Genomic DNA, 26,277 nt, shown 5'->3' on the forward strand with positions numbered 1-26,277 from the left:
ATGTGCTAGGGAGTAGGGTATTGATTTTAGACAGTTTTTAGGATGGTGGCTTTTGAAGTGGAGGTATTCTTGAGTGTCTGTGGGTTTGTGGTAGATGTCTGTGATTATGTTGTTGTTTTTTATTGTTAGCAGCCTATATAGCAATATCCCACACAATCTAGGAAAAGAAGCTATCGCATATTGGATTGACAAACATACACAGACTTTACACCCCAGATTCAATAAACAATTCGTGATTGATAGCATCGACATAATCCTCAATAACAACTCCTTCCAATTCAATAAAGACAACTACATCCAAATACTAGGCACAGCAATGGGTACCAAAATGGCACCGACATATGCCACCCTTACACTCGCCTTCCTAGAAGAGACCCTTTATGAAAGGATAGAGCAAAAGTACGGGCACAATATAAAAACACTCTTCATAAAATCTTGGAAAAGATACCTAGATGACTGCTTTATCCTCTGGAGAAACTCATGGGGGTATATCAAAGAACTCCACACTTTGCTACAAAATCTACACCCAAAAATAAACTTCACACTAGAACAAAGCCTCACAGAACTACCTTTCCTATACATCCTAGTAACAATACACTGAACTAAACAGAACCTAATACCATCACACAAAAACATGAAATGCAAGGTACACTCGCATGCACACCTATACACATACACATATACACACCCACACATAAATCAGAACCGACACATTAAAACACACACACGTGCGCGCATACAACCACACACAGACATAACACCCCTATCCCTAACACAACACACTGAACAATACCAACCCTACTTAACCTCGAAACCAACAACACTAGGAGACACCTAGAACCATAGTATAATATCTGTTCCAACACCTCGCTCCCTCCTCAGTCAGGGGAGGAGAACCCCCTCATGACTGAAACGACTATCTTCCCTTCTATCATCCCTCTCCCATACCTACACCCCCTCCAATGCCCCCCCCTCTGGGGAACAAAATCTTTCCCACACTAGGAACCGATCCTGGGTCTGGCCATACCCACATGGAGAGACAAATAAATAGAAACATTAAAAAATCCCTATTTTAAATACACCCCTCTTTCTAAACAAACATAATATAAGACTAAAACGAAAAATCACAATACTAAAATCCAAGAATCCAAAAAATAAATATCAAAATAGAATGAAAGCACCCCTACCCTTACTTCAGAAGAGCCAGTCCCCCCTCCCCACACATACACATTAGTAACGACCTCGGACCACAGCCGCCTTCCTAAGGAAGCAAATAACCCTAAAATACTATAAAACAATATACACATTCCCAAACCAATAAAAGCAAACACACACACGCACACACACGCGCACACACACAAACATAAACACACACACGTGCACACACACACACACATATACACACACACACATGCACACACCTTACCCCACCCTAAAGGAAAAGAAAAACACATTAGCAGAAAGAGATAGCGACCGACTATAGCGAGGTCAAAATCTCCCTGGACAAACCAAATAAAAAAGCAATAAAAATTCAGCATACCAATGTATAATAAACACTTACAAGCCTCCACCCCTTGGAAAAACTTCAAACTAACTACGAAAATCGCCATTTTTACACATTTGAAAATAATTTCTGACGAGGATTCATCCAAGACCGTCTGAAACGCTCGTAAGCGATTTCAATTACTTAAAAACATTATTACAATGATCCAAACATAATTCTCAATGAAAAACCAAGACACGGAATAATAAAATAATGTTAAAAAATACACATTGTTGGTGACTACTCCCTTATTTAAATATACATCTTTCTTTCGTTGGAATTTATTAACCCATTTTATATAAATATATATATATATATATATATATATACATATAATTATTTTTTTACTATAATAATTAGACACTAGTGTTTCATCCTTTCGGGATTCTTCAGTGCAGGGTGTCACGATTAACACCAGCCGAACGATCTGAACCCCGCGACACAAGACATCTCTGGCTCGATTAGCGGAGACCGTATCCATTCGGCTACCATTAACCGCGTGAAATAGCGTTGAATTTTAAACATTTTAATTTTTTAAATGTTCATTACGTCAGTCACAGAGTGATCTAATCGTTATACGATGATCTATGCATCATTGCATATATATATATACGTGTGACTTAAGTTCCTTCAGCTATAATCGAAACCAAAACCAAAACTTATGAAGAATTCTTGGTAAAATTATTTATTACAAGAAATGGAGGGTCATCTATATATATAAAAGGCAAAAATCGGTGTGTATGTATGTATGTATGTATGTATGTATGTATGTATGTTTGTTTGTAACGCTAAAACTTTTGAAAGACGGAACCAGAGTTGACAAATTTGGTATCATATTGCACCTTGATCACCCGGATGACAAATATCGAAATTTCACGTCAAACGGACCAGTAGAAAGGGGTCAACTGATCGTTTTTCTCCTAGGGGGGCCCCCCAAAAAACCTGTCATTTTAACGTTATTCAATACGTGTCACGTGACGTGACGTCAGCTCAAACTTTTGACAGACACAACCAAAGTTGACAAATTATGTATCATATTGAACCTTGATCACCCGCATGACAAATATCGAAATTCCACACCAAACGGACCATTAAAAGGGGGTGAACTGATCATTTCTCTCCTAGGGGGGCCCCCCAAAAAACCTGTCATTTTAATGTTAATATTACATAATCCAAAAACGCTTAGTCATGTCACGTGACGTGACGTCAACATCCAGTAATGGCGAACAAATGTAAACAAACACTTTGTTTTACCGATACTTTTGTAATTTCTCTTCTGCTTTGTTCTAGAGATTATTAAACTCCATGACAATGTCTCCAACGTATTTAACTGGTTAAAAATAGTATTTATACAAGAGTTTTAACGAAAAATATCAGGAAAAAATGTACAGGAATAAAAAAAAATTCAGCTTTCAAAATATTCGTCGATAAAAAAACCGATCTTTATATTTACGCTAGCCATTTTGTATATTACCACGTGACCTGCTATCTCTTAAACTGGAGGGGGGGGGGTCCACTTGAATCCAACAAAACCAGTAATTTTTTTTTTCTATTATATATACATCATTTTCTATAAAATTAAGTGTAGACTTTATAATTAAAACAAAAAATGTTATTCATACTAAAAAAAAAAAACGCTTAGTCATGTCACGTGACGTGACGTCAACATCCACTAATGGCGAACAATTGTACCTATTTATTATGCCTCCCCACGGGACAGTTAGACACCAGGGTCGTTTTTTTAACGTGGAGAAAAGGTACAAAAATAAAAATTGTCTCAGTCGTGGAGGATTTCTCCTCCACCGAAAGAGAACAAGAAATAGAAGTGCAGCATCTGAAGAACAGATACTACACTTTGATCTTGACCAAAAGGCCAAGAATGCGAACAATTGTAAATAACAACTTTTTTCACAAAACCAACACCGTCTTTCTTTTTTTTCTCTCTCTTTCTCTCTCTCACCCACTTACTCTTCCCTCTCTCTCACCCTCTTTCTCTTGACGTCACACCACTGTTAAACTGTGGGGGGGGGGGGAACACATTCCCAGGCATTATCTCCTATAGATGCACATTTTATTAGAAATTCAGCTTTCAAATTATTAGACGATAATAAAAATATAAAACCAACACCCTCTTTCTCTTTTCTCTCTCTCTCACCAACTTACTCTTCTCTCTCTCTCACCCTCTTTCTCTTGACCTCCTACTACTGTTAGACTGTGTGTGTGGGGGGGGGGAAGAGGCAGCTTGAAAACCAACAAAAACAGTGCACAGTTTCCCAAGCATTTGGGGTGGGAAGGGGGGGAAGAAGCCGAGCGCACAGTTTCGTGTGAGAGAGAGAGAACAATTCTCAACCTATATACTCAACAAATTTTTTATCTACAGATTTGAAAGTTTGTATATAGGGTATTCAGACATATGGAAATATATCTAGCATAATCTATCTATTATATCTATAAAAGTGAAAATGTGTGTGTGTGTGAGGTAGCCAGAGAGAGAGAGAGAGAGAGAGAGAGAGAGAGAGAGAGAGAGAGAGAGAGAGAGAGAGAGAACAATTCTCAACCTATATATTCAATACATTTTTTATCTACAGATTTGAAAATTTGTATATAGGGTATTCAGACATATGGAAATATATCTAGCATAATCTATCTATTATCTTCTTCTATATATATAAAAGGCAAAAATCGGTGTGTATGTATGTATGTATGTATGTATGTATGTATGTTTGTTTGTAACGCTAAAACTTTTGAAAGACGGAACCAGAGTTGACAAATTTGGTATCATATTGCACCTTGATCACCCGGATGACAAATATCGAAATTTCACGTCAAACGGACCAGTAGAAAGGGGTCAACTGATCGTTTTTCTCCTAGGGGGGCCCCCCAAAAAACCTGTCATTTTAACGTTATTCAATACGTGTCACGTGACGTGACGTCAGCTCAAACTTTTGACAGACACAACCAAAGTTGACAAATTATGTATCATATTGAACCTTGATCACCCGCATGACAAATATCGAAATTCCACACCAAACGGACCATTAAAAGGGGGTGAACTGATCATTTCTCTCCTAGGGGGGCCCCCCAAAAAACCTGTCATTTTAATGTTAATATTACATAATCCAAAAACGCTTAGTCATGTCACGTGACGTGACGTCAACATCCAGTAATGGCGAACAAATGTAAACAAACACTTTGTTTTACCGATACTTTTGTAATTTCTCTTCTGCTTTGTTCTAGAGATTATTAAACTCCATGACAATGTCTCCAACGTATTTAACTGGTTAAAAATAGTATTTATACAAGAGTTTTAACGAAAAATATCAGGAAAAAATGTACAGGAATAAAAAAAAATTCAGCTTTCAAAATATTCGTCGATAAAAAAACCGATCTTTATATTTACGCTAGCCATTTTGTATATTACCACGTGACCTGCTATCTCTTAAACTGGAGGGGGGGGGGGATCCACTTGAATCCAACAAAACCAGTAATTTTTTTTTTCTATTATATATACATCATTTTCTATAAAATTAAGTGTAGACTTTATAATTAAAACAAAAAATGTTATTCATACTAAAAAAAAAAAACGCTTAGTCATGTCACGTGACGTGACGTCAACATCCACTAATGGCGAACAATTGTACCTATTTATTATGCCTCCCCACGGGACAGTTAGACACCAGGGTCGTTTTTTTAACGTGGAGAAAAGGTACAAAAATAAAAATTGTCTCAGTCGTGGAGGATTTCTCCTCCACCGAAAGAGAACAAGAAATAGAAGTGCAGCATCTGAAGAACAGATACTACACTTTGATCTTGACCAAAAGGCCAAGAATGCGAACAATTGTAAATAACAACTTTTTTCACAAAACCAACACCGTCTTTCTTTTTTTTCTCTCTCTTTCTCTCTCTCACCCACTTACTCTTCCCTCTCTCTCACCCTCTTTCTCTTGACGTCACACCACTGTTAAACTGTGGGGGGGGGGAACACATTCCCAGGCATTATCTCCTATAGATGCACATTTTATTAGAAATTCAGCTTTCAAATTATTAGACGATAATAAAAATATAAAACCAACACCCTCTTTCTCTTTTCTCTCTCTCTCACCAACTTACTCTTCTCTCTCTCTCACCCTCTTTCTCTTGACCTCCTACTACTGTTAGACTGTGTGTGTGTGGGGGGGGGGAAGAGGCAGCTTGAAAACCAACAAAAACAGTGCACAGTTTCCCAAGCATTTGGGGTGGGAAGGGGGGGAAGAAGCCGAGCGCACAGTTTCGTGTGAGAGAGAGAGAACAATTCTCAACCTATATACTCAACAAATTTTTTATCTACAGATTTGAAAGTTTGTATATAGGGTATTCAGACATATGGAAATATATCTAGCATAATCTATCTATTATATCTATAAAAGTGAAAATGTGTGTGTGTGTGAGGTAGCCAGAGAGAGAGAGAGAGAGAGAGAGAGAGAGAGAGAGAGAGAGAGAGACAACAATTCTCAACCTATATATTCAATACATTTTTTATCTACAGATTTGAAAATTTGTATATAGGGTATTCAGACATATGGAAATATATCTAGCATAATCTATCTATTATATCTATAAAAGTGAAAATGTGTGTGTGTGTGAGGTAGCCAGAGAGAGAGAGAGAGAGAGAGACAACAATTCTCAACCTATATATTCAATACATTTTTTATCTACAGATTTGAAAATTTGTATATAGGGTATTCAGACATATGGAAATATATCTAGCATAATCTATCTATTATATCTATAAAAGTGAAAATGTGTGTGTGTGTGTGTGTGTGTGTGTGCGTAAGAGAGAGAGAGAACAATTCTCAACCTATATACTCAACGTATTTTTATCTACGGATTTTAAACTTTGTATATAGGGTATTCAGACATATAGAAATATATCTAGCATAATCTATACATTATATCTATAAAAGTGAGAATGTGAGTGTGTGAGAGAGAGAGAACAATTCTCAACCTATATATTCAACAAATTTTTTACCTACAGATTTGAAAATTTGTATATTGGGTATTCAGACATATGGAAATATATCTAGCATAATCGATCTATTATATCTATAAAAGTCAGAATGTTTGCGTGTGGTTGTGTGTGTAAGGTTGCGAGAGAGAGAGAGAGAACAATTCTCAACCTATCTATTCAATAAATTTGTTATCTACAGATTTGACCATTTGTATATAGGGTATTCAGACATATGGAAATATATCCAGCATAATCTATCTATTATATCCATAAAAGTGAGAATGTGTGCGTGAGAGAGAGAGAGAGAGAGAGAGAGTAAGTACAATTCTCACCCTATATATTCAACAAATTTTTTATCTACCGATTATAAAATTTGTATATAGGGTATTCAGACATATGGAAATATATCTAGCATAATCTATCTATTATATCTATAAAAGTGAGAATGTGTGTGAAAGAGAGAGAGAGAGAACAATTCTCAACCTATATATTCAACAAATTCTATCTTTACAGATTTGAAAATTTGTATATAGGGTATTCAGACATTTGGAAATATATCTAGCATAATCTATTATATCTATAAAAGTGAGAATGTGTGTGTGAGAGAGAGAGAAAGAACAATTCTCAACCTATATACTCAACAAAATTTTTATCTACAGATTTAAAAATTTGTATATAGGGTATTCAGACATATAGAAATATATCTAGCATAACCTATCTATTATATCTATAAAATGACCATGTGTGTGTGTGTGAGAGAGAGAGAGAGAGTCAGAGAGAGAGAGAGAACAATTTTCAGCTTGTGTGTGTGTGAGAAAGAGAGAGAGAGAAAGAGAGGAAGGAAAATTCTCACCCTATATATTCAACAAATTTTTTATCTACATATTAGAAAATTTGGATATAGGGTATTCAGACGTATGGAAATATATCTAGCATAATCTATCTATTATATCTATAAAAGTGAGAATGTGTGTGTGAGAGAGAGAGAAAGAGAGAGAGAGAGAACAATTCTCAACCTATATATTCAACTAATTTTTTATCTACAGATTTGAAAATGTGTATATTGGGTATTCAGACATATGTAAATATATCTGGCATAATCTATGTATTATATCTATAAAAGTGTGAATGTGAGTGATGGAAAGAGCAAAAAATTCTCAACCTATATAACCTATAAAAGTGAGAATATGTGTGAGAGAGAGAGAGAGAGAGAACAATTCTCAACCTATATATTCCACACATTTTTGGGCACAGATTTGGAAATTTGTATATAGGGTAGGCAGACATATAGAAATATATCTAGCATAATCTATCTATTATATCTATAAAAGTGAGAACTTGTGTGTGTGTGTGTGTGTGTGAGAGAGAGAGAGAACAATTCTTAACCTACATACTCAACAAATGTTTTACCTACAGTTTAGAATATTTGTATATAGGGTATTCAGACATATGGAAATATATCTAGCATAATCTATCTATTATAACTACAAAAGTTAGAATGTGTGTGTGAGAGAGAGAGAGAGAGAGAACAATTCTAAACCTATATATTCAACAAATTTTTTATCTACAGATTTGAAACTTTGTATATAGGGTATTCAGACATATGGAAATATATCTAGCATAATCTATCTATTTTATCTATAAAAGTGAGAATGCGTGTGTGTGAGATAGCGAGAGAGAGAGAGAGAAAAAGAGAGAGATAAAAATTCTCAACCTATACATTCAACAAATTTTTTATCCACAGATTTGAACATTTGTATATAGGGTGTTCAGACATATAGAAATATATCTAGCATAATCTATCTATTATATGTATAAAAGTGAGAATGTGTGTGTGTGTGAGAGAGAGGACAATTGTCAACCTATGTATACAACAAATTTTTTATCTACAGATTTCAAAATTTGTATATTGGGCATTCAGACATATTTCAATATATCTGGCATAATCTGTCTATTATATCTATAAAAGTGAGAATGTGTGTGATAGAGAGAGAGAGAACAATTCTCAACCTATATACTCAACAAATTTTTTATCTACAGATTTGAAAATTTGTATATAGGGTATTCAGACATATGGAAATATATCTAGCATAATCTATTATATCTATAAAAGTGAGAATGTGTGTGTGTGTGAGAGAGAGAGAGAGAGAGAGAGAGAGAGAACAATTCTCAACCCATATACTCAACAAATTCTTTATCTACAGATTTTAAAATTTGTATATAGAGTATTCATACAAATAGAAATATATCTAGGATAATCTTTCTATTATATCTATAAAAGTGAGAATGTGTGTGTGTGTGAGCGAGAGAGAGAGAGAGAGAGAGAACAGTTCTCAACCTATACATTCAACAAATTTTTATATATAGGGTATTCAGAAATATCGAAATATATCTAGCATAATCTATTATATCATTAAAAGTTAGAATGTGTGTGTGTGAGAGATAGAGAGAACAATTCTCAACCTATGCACTCTACAAATTTTTTATCTACAAATTAGAAAATTTGTATATAGGGTATTCACACATATGGAAATATATCTAGCATAATCTATCTATTATATCTATAAAAGTTAGAATGTGTGTGTGAGGTAGCCAGAGAGAGAGAGAGAGTAAGAACAATTTTCAACCTATATATTCAACAAATATTTGATCTACAGATTAGAAAATTTGTATATAGGGTATTCAGACATATGGAAATATATCTAGCATAATCTATCTATTATATCTCTAAAATTGAGAATGTGTGTGTGAGAGAGAGAGAGAGAACAATTTTCAACCTATATACTCAACAAATTTTTTTATCTACAGATTTGAAAATTTGTATATAGGGTATTCAGACATATGGAAATATATCTAGAGTAATCTATCTATTATATCTATAAAAGTGAGAATGCGTGTGTGTGTGAGAGAGAGCGACACAGAACAATTCTCAACCTATATATTCAACAAATTTTTTATGTACAGATCTGAAATATCACATTTGTATAGAAGTAGAAATCTTGATACCTACTCTGATACCTAATAAAAGAAAGGACACTCTTTAGGGCGGATTTTGATTATAACAAGTCACTAATTAGAAATTATAATAAACATTCTAATAATTTAAGAATTTTACCAAAATAAAATTGCATGGTAATCACCCAATTTCTGCCACAAAATTTTGATTGGCAGAACTCATAAACATAAAATATATATTTTCTAATTTCATCTTTTTTTTTTCTTTTTACATAATCTGGTTTGATGTTTTCCCAAATATTCAAATCACTATATTTTGCTGCTTAATATCAAATACAGCAACTGAGTTATTTTTATGCATCAAACAATTACATTTTCTCATTCATCCAAACTAATCACTGAACATCAATTTCATATTTTCTTCACTAAAATATTACTGTGCTTGATGTCATCAAGTGGAGCGGATCATTTTTTTTTCATTTGTTCACACATTTTTCCAATTTATATATATTTTAAAGATTCTTAGCCTATGTCATTGCATACCAATCTGTTTATTAAAAGTTAAGGTTCACTGTAAACACATATGTTACACCAAAATAAAAACGCTTCAGATAATGTCTTGATATTCAATTCAGTTTCTCACATGACATCTTATGAAGTTAGTAGAAATGTTACAGACTTTTGAATCTCAAACACTTTCAATACTGTGCACTGATATTTTCTTTTTTGCAATATAAGCACATTCATGATTTTTTTTACAAACGTTAAAAACTTTCACATTGTGTAGCAATATACTGAAACAATTATAAAAATATTTGTTTTTATTTTGAATGATGCAGGGCATCTGAAGAGAGATTTTTCTAACAAAATGAAAGTATAATTTTTAGCAATAGGTATCTAGGAAAAGGCCACTACATATGTTATAAGTTCCAAATTTCCACAACCTGGCAAATACTGGTACATGCTAGCAAATTTAGATTTGCAATTACAAAATATGATTCTAATTTTTTCCTTTGCTCTTTATTCTAACACTACACTAAGTTTACTGTGTTATTTCGCTACAGTTGATATTGTGTAGAACAATAAGAAAATCATAGTGAACAATGCATTCAACAAAATTTCACACACATTTCTAGATACCTATATCTAATAAGTTCAAAAGAAAGGACACACTTAGGGAGGTATTTTGGTGGTCAAGTCACTAAAAAGAGATTAGCTGGTTTCCCGGCATAGCCCAGGATATAATAAAGATTGACTGAAATACATGTTCTAGCTGGTTTCTAGGCGTTGCCAGGGATGTAATATAGACACATTATGTTGTATATTACCTGTTCTCTTCTCCCTAAGGTAAAACAATTTCATATACATGCTGTAAATTACCTATGCTAGGGATAAAACATGAACAATATCAGTCCTAGGGTAGATAAAACAAATAATACATAGAGATGAAAGATTCCTCTCCCCTAAGAATCAAACATATGTTCAATATCTGCTTTTGTTTTTTCATTGTTTATACGGTCCCGAGCAACGCCGGGTAGCCCTGCTAGTCTATATATATAAAAGCCAAACGTCTGTGTGTATGTATGTATGTTTGTTTGTAACGCTAAAACTTTTGAAAGACGGAACCAAACTTGATAAATTTGGTATCATATCGAAGCCCCATCACCCGGATGACAAATATCGAAATTTCACGTCAAACGGACCACTAGAAGTTGGTCAACTGATCAGTTATCTTCGAGGGGGGCCCCCAAAAAACCTGTCATTATCTATATATATAAAAGACAAATGTTTGTTTGTAACGCTAAAACTTGAGATGAAAGATTCCTCTCCCCTAAGAATAAAACATATGTTCAATATCTGCTTTTGTTTTTTCATTGTTTATACGGTCCCGAGCAACGCCGGGTAGCCCTGCTAGTCTATAATATAACTCTCACCTATCTGACTGTCTGTCTGTCTGTATGTATGTATGTCTGTCTAAAACTTTCAACAGAGGCGACGGATTTTCACAAGATCAGTATCGTTTTGAAGCTCAACCCTTTGGATGACAAATATTGAAAAATTATCTATAAACATTAATTCCTTCACGCTCAACTGGGCACTTTTCTACAGGGAAGGGTTGCTTTTTTTTCGCCAATATTTTCGAAAGTCATCCCCTCTTTTCAATTGACTAGCCTTAATTTAAACTTTCATCACTTCTGGTTTGGCGATGGGCGCAACAGCAAAGACGTTACTTTTTTTTTTCTGTTCTTTTCCTCCTTCGCGGTACGGGTTCGAGCTTGCCTACTACCATTTTTTTTTTTTTCCTCAACACCCGGGTAACGCCGGGAACTCAGGCTAGTAAAAATTAAATGACATTCACTCGAAAGAAAAAGTGAACTAAGCATGACACACAACACACACGCTATGGTGTCTGATTATTAAATTTAATACAAGTCTGAGACTTTTTGACCTATGAAGTAATGCTCATATTATATTTAGAATACTCAAAAGAAACTCGGGTTTGCTCAGGCTCTATGTACTGTCCATAACTTGCTTTACATGTGAATAGACTTTATGTAAGACTAGCGAGGGGTACCTGGCGTTGCCCTGGTGTTTGGAGTGTTATATATTCGTTATCATTGAGAGTCACTGGGGTTATCATTGAGGGGGTCCAAATTGATGTTTGTTACACATCGTTATCATGGAGGGGCACCATTTAAGGATGTGTATAACATCAAAAAAGGATTCCGTGTGCGTATGATTGTCTCTAATATAAATGGTTGTGTGTTTGATTATCATAAAGGGAATCGTGTGTGTGACATGTAATTTCTGAACCTACCTCTGCTTCTTCTCGCTGTTGGACCATCTGGGAATTTCTCATCCTGGAGGGAGACTTGATACCTGTTTGACGAAGATTTATCACTCCAAGACGATGAATGTGTTTTATAGTTTTTATTTCACTTTCCCCAGAGGTCCTGCAGAAGGTGGAAGTAAAATCTGCTTGTGTGGGTTCTTCTTCACACACGTCAGCGTTCGTCTCCCCCCTCCCCAGTGAAGGGGGGAGACAACAGAAAGCCGTCTGTCTTCTTCAAAGACCAAATCAAATCTCACCGATCTGCTGATCACGTCATTCATACGTAATCTGGTCAGCTGACCTTCGGTTCTGGTAAACGTGTCTACCTCCACGTTTACTCACCTCTCTCTCTCTCTCTCTCTCTGTAACAGGAGGTGTGTGTGGAAACTCCGGGGGGGGGGGGTTAAAAAAAAAAAAAGTAAGTATGAGGATCGAACCCGAACCCTTGAGGCAAAGTTATAAATTTTAAAGTGTGAAAAAAAAAAAAAAAAACGTGCGACGTTAACCATTGCCCCACCGCGAGATGCTCACGGAAACATGTTTCAATTTATTTAATTACTTGGATTTGGCAGGTGCCCGTTTTAATGAGTTAATGAGGTCAAGTTTGACTGCGGGATTTTTATTTTTCCAAGATCTTATAAGAAAAAGACTAACCCACATGCAGCGAGTGACAAATGTTGAATATTTATCTTCCCGAAATCGAGCAAATTAAATAGACAGGCGAGCTTCGTTGTTAACTGTGAGATATTACGATTTATATGTGATATAAAAAGTTTTAAAAAGTTGTGAACCAACCGACCGCTTCTCTGAAAAAAGACTTTTGTAGATATACAGAAAAAGCGAACACACATACAAACATACATACATTTTCGCTTTTATATTTATAGATTACAAATGTTTAGACTGAGTAAATTCGTAGAGATTGCAGAGGTCAATTTTTTTTAACTTTGACCCCAATTTTGACCCCTTAACATTTATTATTTTGGTCTCAAATCAAATACAAAGTTTTACCCATGTCTAAGTTTCCTACATCTAAAATTTTAAGTCTTTACACCCAAAATTGACGGAGGAATTTGGTAGAATCTGCAAAGTTTAACTCTTTCAACTTTGACCCCTTGGCAGCTCAAATTTTCGACCCAAACCGATTAAAAAGCTTGCCCTATGTCTGAATACCCGTTATGTATAAATTTCAAATGTCTAGACACAAAATTGGCTGAGTAGTTTGGTAGAGACCGCAGAGGTCAAAGTTTTTAAAGGTATGTTTGTATGTGTGTTCGCTTTTTCTGTATATCTACAAAAGTCTTTTTTCAGAGAAGCGGTCGGTTGGTTCACAACTTTTTAAAACTTTTTATATCACATATAAATCGTAATATCTCACAGTTAACAACGAATTTTGACCCCTTAACATTTATTTTCTTGGGTTCAAATCAAATTAAAAAGTTTGATTCATGTCCAAGTAACCTACATCTAAAATTTCAAGTGTTTAGACCCAAAATTGTCAGAGGAGTTTGGTAGAGTTTTCAAAGGTCAAATCGTTGAACTTTGAGCCCTTGACAACCAAATCTTAATGCTCCTTATGTCAAATCTCGAGTCTGTAGACCGAAAATTGAGAGAGTTATTTGGTAGGGAAATGTACACAGACAGACATTTTCACTTTTCTAGATATATAGATTTACTGAATGTGATTGGCTGTCAAAAAAGAATAGGCAGAGTACATATTATTAAGGCAGTAGTTTTTTACGATATCGATACCAAAGTTATTGTCTCTGTACGGAGATATAGTTGACAAAAACACATTAAGAAAACTGAACAAAACGCTAAATTGTTTAGAAAAAGTGCACAATGTGTGCTAACATTTTTTTTATTTAACTTTGGCGGCATTCAGCTAGGATGTGTTGAGCCAGCTCCTCTAATAGAACACACAGCAATCAAGGATGAACACAGACCACACATGACGATCCACACCAACCAAAACAGCTACAGTGCAATGTGGTTGTTACATTTTAACACGTTAACCCAGGCGTTGTGCATGAAAGTCTAGCAATGAAACAAAGGAGAGAAATTTGACACAAGATTTTTGTTTTCAATTGAAAGAAAAGGCACTTATTACCGGTCATTTCCACACCAAGCCACCTGACAAGCAATCGACAATATGATGCATTCCTACTTTTTCCCTCAGAGTCAATTAATAATTTCTTTAATTTGCAGTTATAACCAGCTGTTATGCTTATAATTCGTTTCACCGTATATGGTCATCTGAAAATCTTGTTAAAAGTTTGGAAGATAAATGCGTCTTACATCTTGTTTAAAAGTTCCTAGTCAATAAAGAAAAAAATGTTATAAAACTTAATAAGACGTCAGTTTGATTTTATTAATGCATTCATAGAATTTGGTATTTAAATATCAACTTACCGAATTCCTCACTTCATCAGATTCTAAAAGAGAAACAAAGATAAAAATAGACAGTTTTACATATTTTTTTTTTCTTTACAAATAAGAAATAAAATAAAACACTGTTATTGTCTGAAATATTTTTGTTTTTTTTGTTTTTTTTAAAGAATTGTCAATTCTTTAAATTTTAAAAAGTTTTAAATATTTTTAATTGTCGATCTTTTCTATTTAAAAAAAAAATAAAGAATTACTTATACAAATCCAGCATAAATAATCTGTAGATAAAAAATTTGTTGAATATATAGGTTGAGAATTGTTCTCTCTCTCTCACACACACACATTCTCACTTTTATAGATATAATGTATAGATTATGCTAGATATATTTCTATATGTCTGAATACCCTATATACAAAGTTTCAAATCCGTAGATAAAAATATGTTGAGTATATAGGTTGAGAATTGTTCTCTCTCTCTCTCTCACACACACACACATGCAATAAAAACCACTTGTTAATGCTAAACTTCTTTTTGACCAACAGTATGGATTTAGCTAAGACCACTCTACTTGCAGATATCCTAATCATCACCTTGGAATGCATATCCCATACACTGGGCAAAGACGGTGAAGCAAGGGTGGTATGGCATGACCACCTCAGGGAGCAATAGAGCTCTCCATTGGGGGGAGATTGAGACCCCCGAAACACTGAGTAAGGCCGGGAAATTATGCTGGTATTGTTTGTTAAGCATTATTAGGTGCCCGGGCAGCGGCGGGTAACCTAACTGAAAGGATGAATTTATTATGTTTTTTTAAAACAGACACATAAATTTTATTGTTTGAGAAAAATGACAGGAGACGTCATTTGGAAAGCTAGAACGAAATATGCCGTTCTTGGCTTGGCGAAACCCGACTGTCTGGCTTTGAGTGTAAGGTTAGACGGGGTCAAACTGTCAACCCCTGTGAGCGTGTGATTGAGAGGAAGTTGGGATCACAAATTCTCAGACCGTGCAAGGCATCGGGACGCCCCGAAAGACGTGCTGATCGACGATTGGTTTAGCGGCTTACCTCCAACCAACCCTTCCCTCGCTATATAAGCAAATGCCCGTGCCAAAATCAGGAGATTGGAGCCGAATCTCGAGAGAGAACACTAACCCAGAGAGACGCCAGCCCTCCCCTTTCGTCCACTGTCACCACCATAGAGAACGAAGAATAAGATTCCAGACTGCTTTCTGGTGTAACAAGATCGAACTGAACAATTGTACATATGTAAAACACTTGTAAATTTCATGAATTAACTTTTATTAGACTAGAAACCTCTGTGTTTTATTTTTCTTTTGGTCTGAATGAGAAGCTAATTGATTTTCAGCGGACGCCGGCATCTTAAACCGACAGCAAGGCCTGTGATGCGGAAGAATCTTGTAAAGAATTCCTGGGAGGACGATCACGACTATTGCGTCTGGTGGCCGGTGACCAGGAGAGCACTTGAAATATCAAAAGTCTTTGACAAGGTCTGGCATGTTAATTCGTACGATATTACTGGACAAATATTTAACATAATCAGATCCTTCTTAGCCAAAAGAAAGACCTCCAGTTTGTAGTGGAATGGAGTCATAAATATGCTACAAAGTCAAAACTCCCTTCGTTTAACAATTATCAGCCACCAAATCTAAAAGCATTCTTCCCAAGAGCCCAACATTCAAACTCCTCGGTCTAACATTCATAATAAGAATTTAAAAAATACATAGAAAAATCTGCTGTAAAGAAAGTGAGCTTGCTATATTGAGCTAGAAAACCCCTCACACCTGTCAGTGTATCTTTACAAAGCCACTATTCGCATACCATGTATGGTGGAGTGTTGATGTCACACATGGGCTGATGCACCAACCACTAGTCTCTCCCTCTTGGACAAAGTCCAAGGATGGGGGCGGGGGGGGGGAAGAAAAGAAAATCACTGCAATGCAGCATCTCTGTACTTATTTTATCCCTGGTACAATAGTTCATTTGTGTCGAGGGTGGGGGGAAAAAAAATACAAAAGTGGTTAGTAGGACCCTCCCAACCCCTTTTAGTTGATTGACCACCCTGTTCTGCTCTGGTTTGTAAAGGAACCTGAGCTCCTGCAGGACAGTCTCTAAGTGGGGGTGCCCTCTAGATGAGACGAAATGGAGAAAAGAAAAATTCTTGGGTGAGGAGGAGGGTGTTAGTGATTGATTTCTTTCTCTGGGTGAAATTTAGAGTGAGGGGTGAAAAAGAAAAATTGCAGATAGGAGGGTGTGGGGATCTTGGAGGCTTCCTAGTTGGGGCGGGATAGAGCATTCACTCGGCTAGCTAAGAGGCTAAAAATTGATTACACTTGACGGAACTGCACGTTTCACACCTAGGCAGGTAACACGTATTCAAATTTGGCTCCTTTTCGTACCCACAGACTTGCTACATGTATCCATCTTCTGTCAAATGCAGCGCGATGCAGCCTTCTATCACATCTGATCTGCACCGTAGTTGGTGTTTGAAGAAAGCGATCAGATCCTGATCAGAAAAAGACAACACCCACCCCGTGTCCGGCCACCTTGCAGACGCGACATCCAAATCACCATTCTCGCCACGGCCAGGATCGTAATGTAGACTATTTGTGTTTCCCTGTCCCACGATGGTCTCACGTTGTCAACAACATTGGATACGGTTAAGGCCAAGCCCCTCAAAAAGGCAGGGGACACTGGTTCGTTTTGGACTGAGCAAACCTGGTGACGTTTGATTCTTGCTTATATCTACTGCTGCTACTGCTGATGGAAGTGATTGCATACGTATGACTGTTACTGGTCATTTAAATGATTGCGTCCATTGAGGCAGGGTGCTACGATGACGGATACTTTAAGTGAACGTTATTTTGTAACCAATGACAAGGTTTGTTTTATAGCCTTGTGTTCCTTGACTCCTAATCTGTGGAAAAAATAAGGAATGGTCCAATGCCTGGAAGGGGGTGGCGGTCCGAGAAGGTCGGTTCTACCACAAGGCGTTTCTGACTCTACCATTTTACATTGTTACTGGGTGGCTGGCCCTTGGATATATATCGAACATGCCTTGGGCCAGGGTCATTTTTATTTGGTTCAGTCATTTTGTGCACGCCACTTCATACGAGAGAATTCTGAAGTTTTTTTTTTTTTTTTTTTTTTTTTTTTTACAAAGGCATCACCACATTATCAAGGCCCAGAGGCCACTCAAGGATAAGGGTTAAAGAGTGTACAGTAGAAATTGGTCAATATAGTAATCATTAGTAATGAAAATTTGGTAAATTTAATAACTTATATGGAACGGCTCATCAAGAACTTATTTACTTTAGACTTGAACACATCCATATTGTAGTCAGCCGGAAAGCAGGAAAACGGAAGACAATTCCACAGGCGTGCAGTTCTAAGAAAGAAGCTTTGTTCATGGAATCTACGTTTAGGTTTAGGCACAGATAAAGAGTGGGGGAAATTATTGATAGTGTTTACAACTAGACGAGTGTTTCTTGTGAAAGTTTGGCGAGGGGGGACCATAGATTGAAGCTCAGTTGAACACTTTCCATGAAAATAACGATACATCAGAGACAAACTCGCAACATCTCTTCTGTGAGATAGAGGTTGCAAGGAGGAGAAAAGGACATCTCCTACGAGGCTACGAAGTCTATTTTGAACTCTATCAAGGCAGGACAAGTCCTTTCTAGCAGCTCCTGCCCAGATGTGGCAACAATATTCCATCCTTGGACGTACCTGGCTCTTATATAGGTAGAGAATAGCATCAGCAGTGAGATATCTACTGGATCGATAGAAAGATCCCACCATTTTTCCAGCGGCCTTGGCAACAGATTTGATATACGTGTTCCATTTAAGATCAGGAGTAGTGGTCAAGCCCAGAAGCCGACGTCATCCGTGTTCTGCGGTGTTCCCTGTTTGCTAGTAGTTTTCTTATGTTGCGTCTAAAGTGTTACGTGATGGGGTAGGTTGCTAGCAGTACCTCGGTGAGCACTTTATCTGTTACCCATTGCTTGCCGACGTACATGCACCTTTCCATATCTGGGGTATGCTGCAGATGGGGGCCTCTGCGGAATGCGGGGGTCATTGGTTCCTTTCGGAACTAGTCCAACATCTCACCAGAAAGTCAATGCAGAATATTTTTTAAACTAGCAGTTAACTGACTCCCGAGTTGGGGTTGCGAAAAAAAAAACCGATCATTTCATAACCTTTAAACCGGCCACATCTTGGACCATCCAGCCCAACTATGGTCGAAATTAAATTTTCTACAAATCAGAGCTGGAGGTCGCGATCTTGCAAAATTTCGCAACTCTGATCTATCCACTTTCTTTGGTGTCGGAGAATTTTCGACAAAATTGAAATTACTATTATATATTGGGTACAATATAATAATCAATTGATAATTTACTCCATACGAAATTTGCATGAATTAAAATATCATATTTAAGCGTATTTTACGACCAGCAACGCCGGGCGCCTCCTGCTAGTTCATTATGAATACCTGTTGTTGGTGTTTTCAAAATACAACTGTTTATTTACTACGTCATTGGGGTGAAGGGTATACGTTTTAGATCATAGCTAATCTTTGACCCTGCGTCGAGATATTCTTCAGATAGTTCCTATTTACAATGCCTCCCCACAGGACCGAGTTAGACACCCGGGGTCGTTTTTTAATGTGGAGAAAAGGAACAAAAATAAAGATTGTCTTAGTCGTGAAGGATTTCTCCTCCACTGGCAGAGAACAAGAAATTGAAGTGTAGCAATCTGAAGAGTACAAAACAAAATATGGCGCTAATGCTGATCCGCGGTAGTTTTTTTAATCGTATTTCCAAGTTTAATTAAAGTTTTATGATGTTTTTTTTTTATTATTATTATTCAATTGTAAGGTTAAAGTACAGAAAAACACCCTCCCCTCCCCATGTTAAGAATGGCTTTTTAAATAATAACGTTATTATTTCAGCACGGATCAATAAGTGCACTAGTACCTAAAATATTTAGATGTAATACACATTTTTCCCCGCTTTTTTTAAATAATAAACTTGAACGAATTATAATGAAGGGCAGAAAGGACACGAGTACACGAACACGACTGACAGTGAAAAGAGTTTTACAAAAAAAAAAAACATTCTCTGACTTCTAGAAGACAAATTGAAATAACACTTACTTTCACAAACAAAAATCGACTTTTATCTACTTACATCGCGGACAAACGAATAAAAAAATGGTTTCGGAACTAAATATCTTGTCCTTGTTATGAAAACATGCGCGTAAGATTGGGCGCTGACATATTGGATTCAAAACGAGGCTGTCGACTGCTAACGAACGATCGTCAAATTTATCCTCGGTTGTTTCCGTATTATAACACCATAGCAACTCGTAGAAAAATACGGAAGAAGAAAAGTGCAACAAAATCTCTCTCTCTCTCTCTCTCTCTCTCTCTCTCTCTCTCTCTCTCTCTCTCTCTCTCTCATTTTGAGACTTATTTTAGCTTTTTGTCATATATACATATATATATATATATATATATATATATATATATATATATATATATATATATATATATATATATATATATATATATTATTTATGTTTTATTTACAGAAAGTTTACATAAGATAAGTCATACCGTTGGTTTAAAACCGATGGTACCGATGAATTATCTAAACTTCCTGTAAATAATAAAATAAATAAATAATACGCTCTTGTTTGCGGATTTTCCTTATAATAGATCACTCTGCTGAAATCCTTTTTTCCAAAATATATATATATATATATATATATATATATATATATATATATATATATATATGAATTAAATAATACAAAAATAAAAAGAAAAACTATTAATAAGTAAGTTAAGGATTACAAGATCCGTTCTGCGACATGTTAACTAGCATGATAATGCTATGAGAATAAAAATGCATAAAAACTTAAGTGCCTTAGGTACCAGAAAGTCAAATTGATAAGAGGAAGGAAATCCCCAAAGCCAAAAGTCTAGTTCTGTCAAATTAGATGAACGTGGTGGCCATTCAAAATCGAAATTTCAAGAGACTTTTCGATCCTGAAACATCACAGTTAACAACTGTATTGTTGCTCTAGCTGTATGTGCAGTTGCTCCATTTTGTTTGCCACCAATACCCTGGCATGTTTACTAACTGAGGTTGAACAAATCCAATAGCATATCTTTTAAGAGGATATTGAACATTGAATGGCGCATATAAGATCTTTGCATTGCAACAATTGACCGTCCATTTTCAAAGTGAAATTCAATTATCCTCACTCGTTGTTCTGTTGTAAACTTATCCATACAAAAAAATGTTCAAAGATTCTATTTTATAATTCTGAAAAGAAAAATTAATATATATTAATAGAAAAAATGTTATTGAACTTTTAAAATGTAAAGTGACTTATGGACCACCCTGTAGAATCTGTCTTGGGTATGCTTTGAAATTACATCTGCTGATTATATGCATACATTTACATCAGGAATAATTTTTTTTTTACATGGAAGTCACCACTTGTCAAGGCCTGGAGGCCACTCAGGGATAAGGGTTATTGTGTGTACAGTAATCAATGGGATAATATCCTAGTAATCACTAGTAATGGAGATCTGATAAAGTCTTATTTAAGGGGGCGGTTCATCAGGAATTTGTTTATGTTGGACATGAAGACATCCAAGTTGTAGTCAGGTGGGAAACAATCAAACGGAAGAGAGTTCCACAGGCGTACACTTCTAAGAAAGAAGCTCTGTTCATGGAATCTACGTTTTGATTTAAGCACAGATAAAGAGTGGGGAAAATTAGTTAAAGGTATTAACGATTTGAAGTCGTAAATAGTTTTTCTCAGAAATTGTTGTATTCTTAACCTTTTTGTCGTATCTTGCTGCTTGTTATTCTTCTTACACCTGTGTGAGATCCTTCCAGACTGAGAGCTTGCTGTCTTGCAATCAACTCTTCTAATTTATATTTTCAAAAGGACTGAGGCGAAACAAAACTGAGGGAAAACAAAGGAGGTTTTTTCAACTTGATCTTCATCCCAAATGACTGACCAGTATGAGGACAGAGAGAGAGAGAGAAAGAGAGAGAGAGAAAGAATCACTATTCAATAATATTTTGTCACTCTATATTATACATGTCCGCATGCTGCGTGCTCCCAAATGGAATGCTCCTTTTCTCTCTCTCGCTCTCTCTCTTTGAGTTATGTGACGCCATTTCCATTTTAATTAATTCCCACAATTTATCAATTCTAATTTTGGCTTCATCAAGGTGACCCTGATTGACTTTTCATGTCTTGTTTCTCTCAACTGACCACAATTTTATAATTTTTTTTTCTTCTTTACCTGCTTTTGAAGCGTTGTGTTAGTTGAAAATTGAAAATAATTATATATATATATGTGTGTGTGTGTGTGTGTGTGTGTGTGTGTGTGTGTGTGTGTGTGTAAAGATAGAGAGAGAGATTAAATGCAGGGTAAATGAATTGTATGTTCCAAAAATCAAGGCAAAAAACGACACCAATCTCGTGAAAATCCGTTGCCTCTGTCAAAAGTTGTAGACATACATACATGATGATTGCAACGTCTTGTCAGACGTGTGCCACTCCCTCAGACACTTAAAAGTCTATGAGCCCAAAAATGATTTCCATCGCCACGGGACCATTTTAATGCCTAAGAGAGTATCTATACACAGATGATGTTACAGAGTCTTAGCGTTGTATAAAGTCTCTCTCTCGGTTCAAAATGTTGAGATCCAGCAACAAGCAAGAGCAAGGTAGCCAGCAACAAGTTAAACTGCAGACCAGCTTAATGCGGGTACTGGTCTCCCGCTTTATGGTTTTTTAAATCAGAGATTTGCTTCTCCTAGAAAGGTTGCCTTCACCACAGCTTACGGGAGCCCTCTCCACCTCAACACACACATACATACACACAAACACACACAGTGCTAGTTGGCCGTTGACCCCAAAAAAGGGTTCATTCGCCCTTTGACATACATACATACATACATACATATGTAGATTTAAACGGACAGGTGAGATTTATATTATAAATTATATACATATATTATATACGTGTGTGTGTGTGTGTGTAAAGATAGAGAGAGAAATTAAATGCAGGTAAATGAATTGTATGTCCCAAAAATCAAGGCAAAAAAACAAATAGTGGGAGTGGTTTCAATCCTACCCAAAGCAGGCCAAAAGATTAGTTGGCCAAAACTTGGTGAGGCAACAACAACTATGGAAGGCAGTAATTACTGGGGATACATTTACAAGGCTTGGAATTCCTATCCTGTCGTGGTTACTCACCTGAAGAAGGCCAGAGGATGAGTTGGCCGAAACGTGGTGAAACAACAACAACTGTGAAGATGAGGATAACAGTCCACAAAAAAAAAAAAAATGAATCTGACAATATGTCGTAAAAGAAAACAATATGCCGTAAAAGAAAACAATATGTCGTAAAAGAAAACAAAACAATACGTCGTAAAAGAAAACAATATGTCGTAAAAGAAAACAATATGTCGTAAAAGAAAACAATATGTCGTAAAAGAAAACAATATGTCGTAAAAGAAAACAATACGTCGTAAAAGAAAACAATATGTCGTAAAAAAAACAATACTTCGTAAAAGAAAACAATATGTCGTAAAAGAAAACAATACGTCGTAAAAGAAAACAATACGTCGTAAAAGAAAACAATATGTCGTAAAAGAAAACAATATGTCGTAAAAGAAAACAACTAAGCAATTCTTTACACCACAAGGGTTGATATGCCATGAAACATATCTTAAGAACTTGAGAACACACTGACCCAAGCAGAGAGTGTGAACACCAATGCTAATGAGAACAACAGTGTGAAGAAAAGACATGAAAATAAAAAAGAAATCGGTTTATTTCTGTGACTTTTTCACTTTTTCAGCTTTTTACATAGTGAACAGGTATTCAACACGAATTCTCCAACTTCATTATTGCCTTTTTATGTCATGTCAACCGTGGGAGACTTTTATGGTACTTTGCTTTACAAAGAAAACATTTCGGAAACAATTGTACCCCATGAGCACTTGTCTCTTGTACTTAACACAAAACACTATATATATATATATATATATATATATATATATATATATATATATATATATATGATGGACTCCTCGTTGATTTCGACGTATGAGGTTCAGACAACCCATATTTCTAAAACTCATTTATGCTTTTGCCTCTGATGACTTTTTAGTCCAGCAAGGGACTTGCAGACAAGACCACGAATAGAACATGAATGTGGATTTAATGCTGCAGATATTGGTTCGGCTGGTAGTCGTTTTGCTCTTACTCTGTTTTCTTTCAGTTGCCTTAAGCTTTCAGATTGAAACCTCTGGAGACCTTCAAAACACCTTGATCTCCATCCTTTTCGGTTATTCACCTCATCTTCAAGACTCCTGTATGGTATGTTCACTGCAGACAAGTTACTCTTCAACTTGTCCTTGTACCTAAGCAAAGGACGTCCGACAATTCTTTTACCACCCTCAAATTGACTGTACATCGCAATTTTTGGAATTCTGTCACCGGGCATCCTCAATATATATATATATATATATATATATATATATATATATATATATATATATCAATATTCTCTATATTGCTCGGTCCTGGATATGACCTTAAACTATATCCGATGGTGAGGCCTCAGCTTGCGAGCTTTGGAGAGTGTGGAGCCACCCTTTGATTGCCATTGCTCCCAGGTCCACTCTGACCCAGAGTGGTAGTACCTGTTAGGGTCCCTACTATGGGTTAAATAGAAACCGATTTGCAAAAAACAAATATATTCTATTAAAAAGATTTTCTTCAAAATCATCGGATTCGGCATTAAATAACCTGAAAAGGGGCTGATATGCCGTAAAATAAAACCAACCAACCAACTATATTGCTCTGTAATTACATTGAGCTTCTTATATAAAGATTGATATATAATAAGAAAATATATTTCTACAGAAATATATATATGTATATATATATATATATATATATATATATATATATATATATATATATGGTACAATCATCTTATATAAAGATTGATATATAATAAGAAAATATATTTCTACAGAAATATATATATATATATATATATATATATATATGGTACAATCATATTGACACTCCGGTTCTCGTCACATCACCAAAGTTAAGCAATGTTGAACCTGGTCAGTACCAGATGGGTGAATATTTGGGAAGGCTAGGCACTGTATATACCACGCCATCATAGAAATTTTCAGGTTGGTGTCTGAGGGTGCATTCACTGAGAGAGATGCAGCCCCGCCCCACATGTCGCCAGATCACCGAAGTTAAGCAATGTTGAACCTGGTCAGTACCAGATGGGTGCCCATTTGGGAAGGCTAGGCACTGTATGTACCACACTGAGTCGTAGAAATTTTCAGGTTGGTGTCTGAGGACGCATTAATTCACTGAGAGAGATGCAGCCACGCCTTGTCTTCATTAAGATATGCATCTAGAAAAAGGAAACCTGCAGTCTACTGTATACTCTGTCCTGTGGCAGTCATCTGCACTGACAAAGGTTAGTAGTAATACTAAAAAGTGTGGTTGGTTCTACACAAAGCCTTCACCACTATAAACAAATCATGTCTGGATTTCTGAGCAACTTAGTTGTTTTGGCGGAAGCTCATATGTAGAAATCGATTGAAGAGTCCATTATATACATATATATATATATATATATATATATATATATATAGACCAAATTTAGTTAACACTAGCAGGACCCATACACCGGCATTGCCTGGTGGGAAGATGGTGCAAAGGCAGATCAAATTCGTTTAAAGAACGCTACCCCTCCCTCAAAAACAAATGAAACTATAATTATGCAGTGCATTATTGTAGACTCTTTTGTTTTCCACCCTTATAATGAAAAAAAGAAATCTCTATGAACAAATATCTTAAGCAATCGGGAACCAACAGAAATGTAAAAATGCACGTTAGTAAAACTTTTAAATAACTTTGCACACGTGCATGTCCCCATCCCCCACCCAGTAAAGGCAAATTAATGAATAAAAAGCCAGATAGTACATAAATGTGAAAACCAAATATTATAACCTCTTCATGGAGAAAAAAATATTGGCCAAAGCCAGCCCCAAAGGAGAACCCATCTATTTGCCCATATGTGATTTCATTAAAACTGAATTTAACTGACATAGTGGCGCAATTAGTTCCACGAAAATGTTTTCGGAAATAGGGGGAGTAGGAAGTTGACTGTGATATAGAGCATCTAATAGTTTCCAAAAGCGGGGAACAAGTGGAGAGACTAGAAATATCAAAATAACAGAAGATCAAGATCGCCACGGGCATGGAATAATTTCATCATGACAAGTTTCAAGAAAAAATACACAATTAAACCCGGTTCTCCAACTTCCAACGTAGACCCCTACTACCATGTCTCCTTCTCCAACATCAGGGGTCTACGTTCTAACCTTCCAGAGGTTGAAACCCAATTACAGGAGACTAAACCAGACCTTTTATTTTTAAGTGAAACTGGCATTGGACAGGCTATTTCCCTAGATGA

At 36.0% G+C, this 26,277-nt stretch overlaps 1 protein-coding gene and 2 pseudogenes across 3 annotated transcripts in view; all 3 read right to left on the reverse strand.

The window, feature by feature from the left end:
* LOC145263201 (transmembrane protein 177-like) overlaps positions 1-23,442 on the reverse strand; it is a 67,375-nt gene extending 43,933 nt beyond the window's left edge. The window contains exons 1-2 of one of the 3 annotated variants that reach the window (XM_080120270.1): positions 23,016-23,442; positions 14,731-14,753 (exon numbers count right to left, since the gene is read on the reverse strand). The gene's annotated coding sequence lies outside the window, so the exon portion shown is untranslated. Of the gene's footprint in view, positions 1-14,730; positions 14,754-19,881; positions 20,081-23,015 lie in introns of those variants that run through there. The other 2 variants (XM_080120268.1, XM_080120269.1) reach the window with 2 other exon arrangements.
* Positions 3,296-3,429, reverse strand: LOC145263454 (U2 spliceosomal RNA; annotated as a pseudogene).
* LOC145263455 (U2 spliceosomal RNA) lies at positions 5,245-5,378 on the reverse strand (annotated as a pseudogene).
* Positions 23,443-26,277: the final 2,835 nt, after the last annotated feature.

Source organism: Euprymna scolopes, chromosome 38, assembly GCF_053919585.1.
Source record: "Euprymna scolopes isolate OS-2025 chromosome 38, ASM5391958v1, whole genome shotgun sequence".
Taxonomy (NCBI): Eukaryota; Metazoa; Mollusca; class Cephalopoda; order Sepiida; family Sepiolidae; genus Euprymna; species Euprymna scolopes.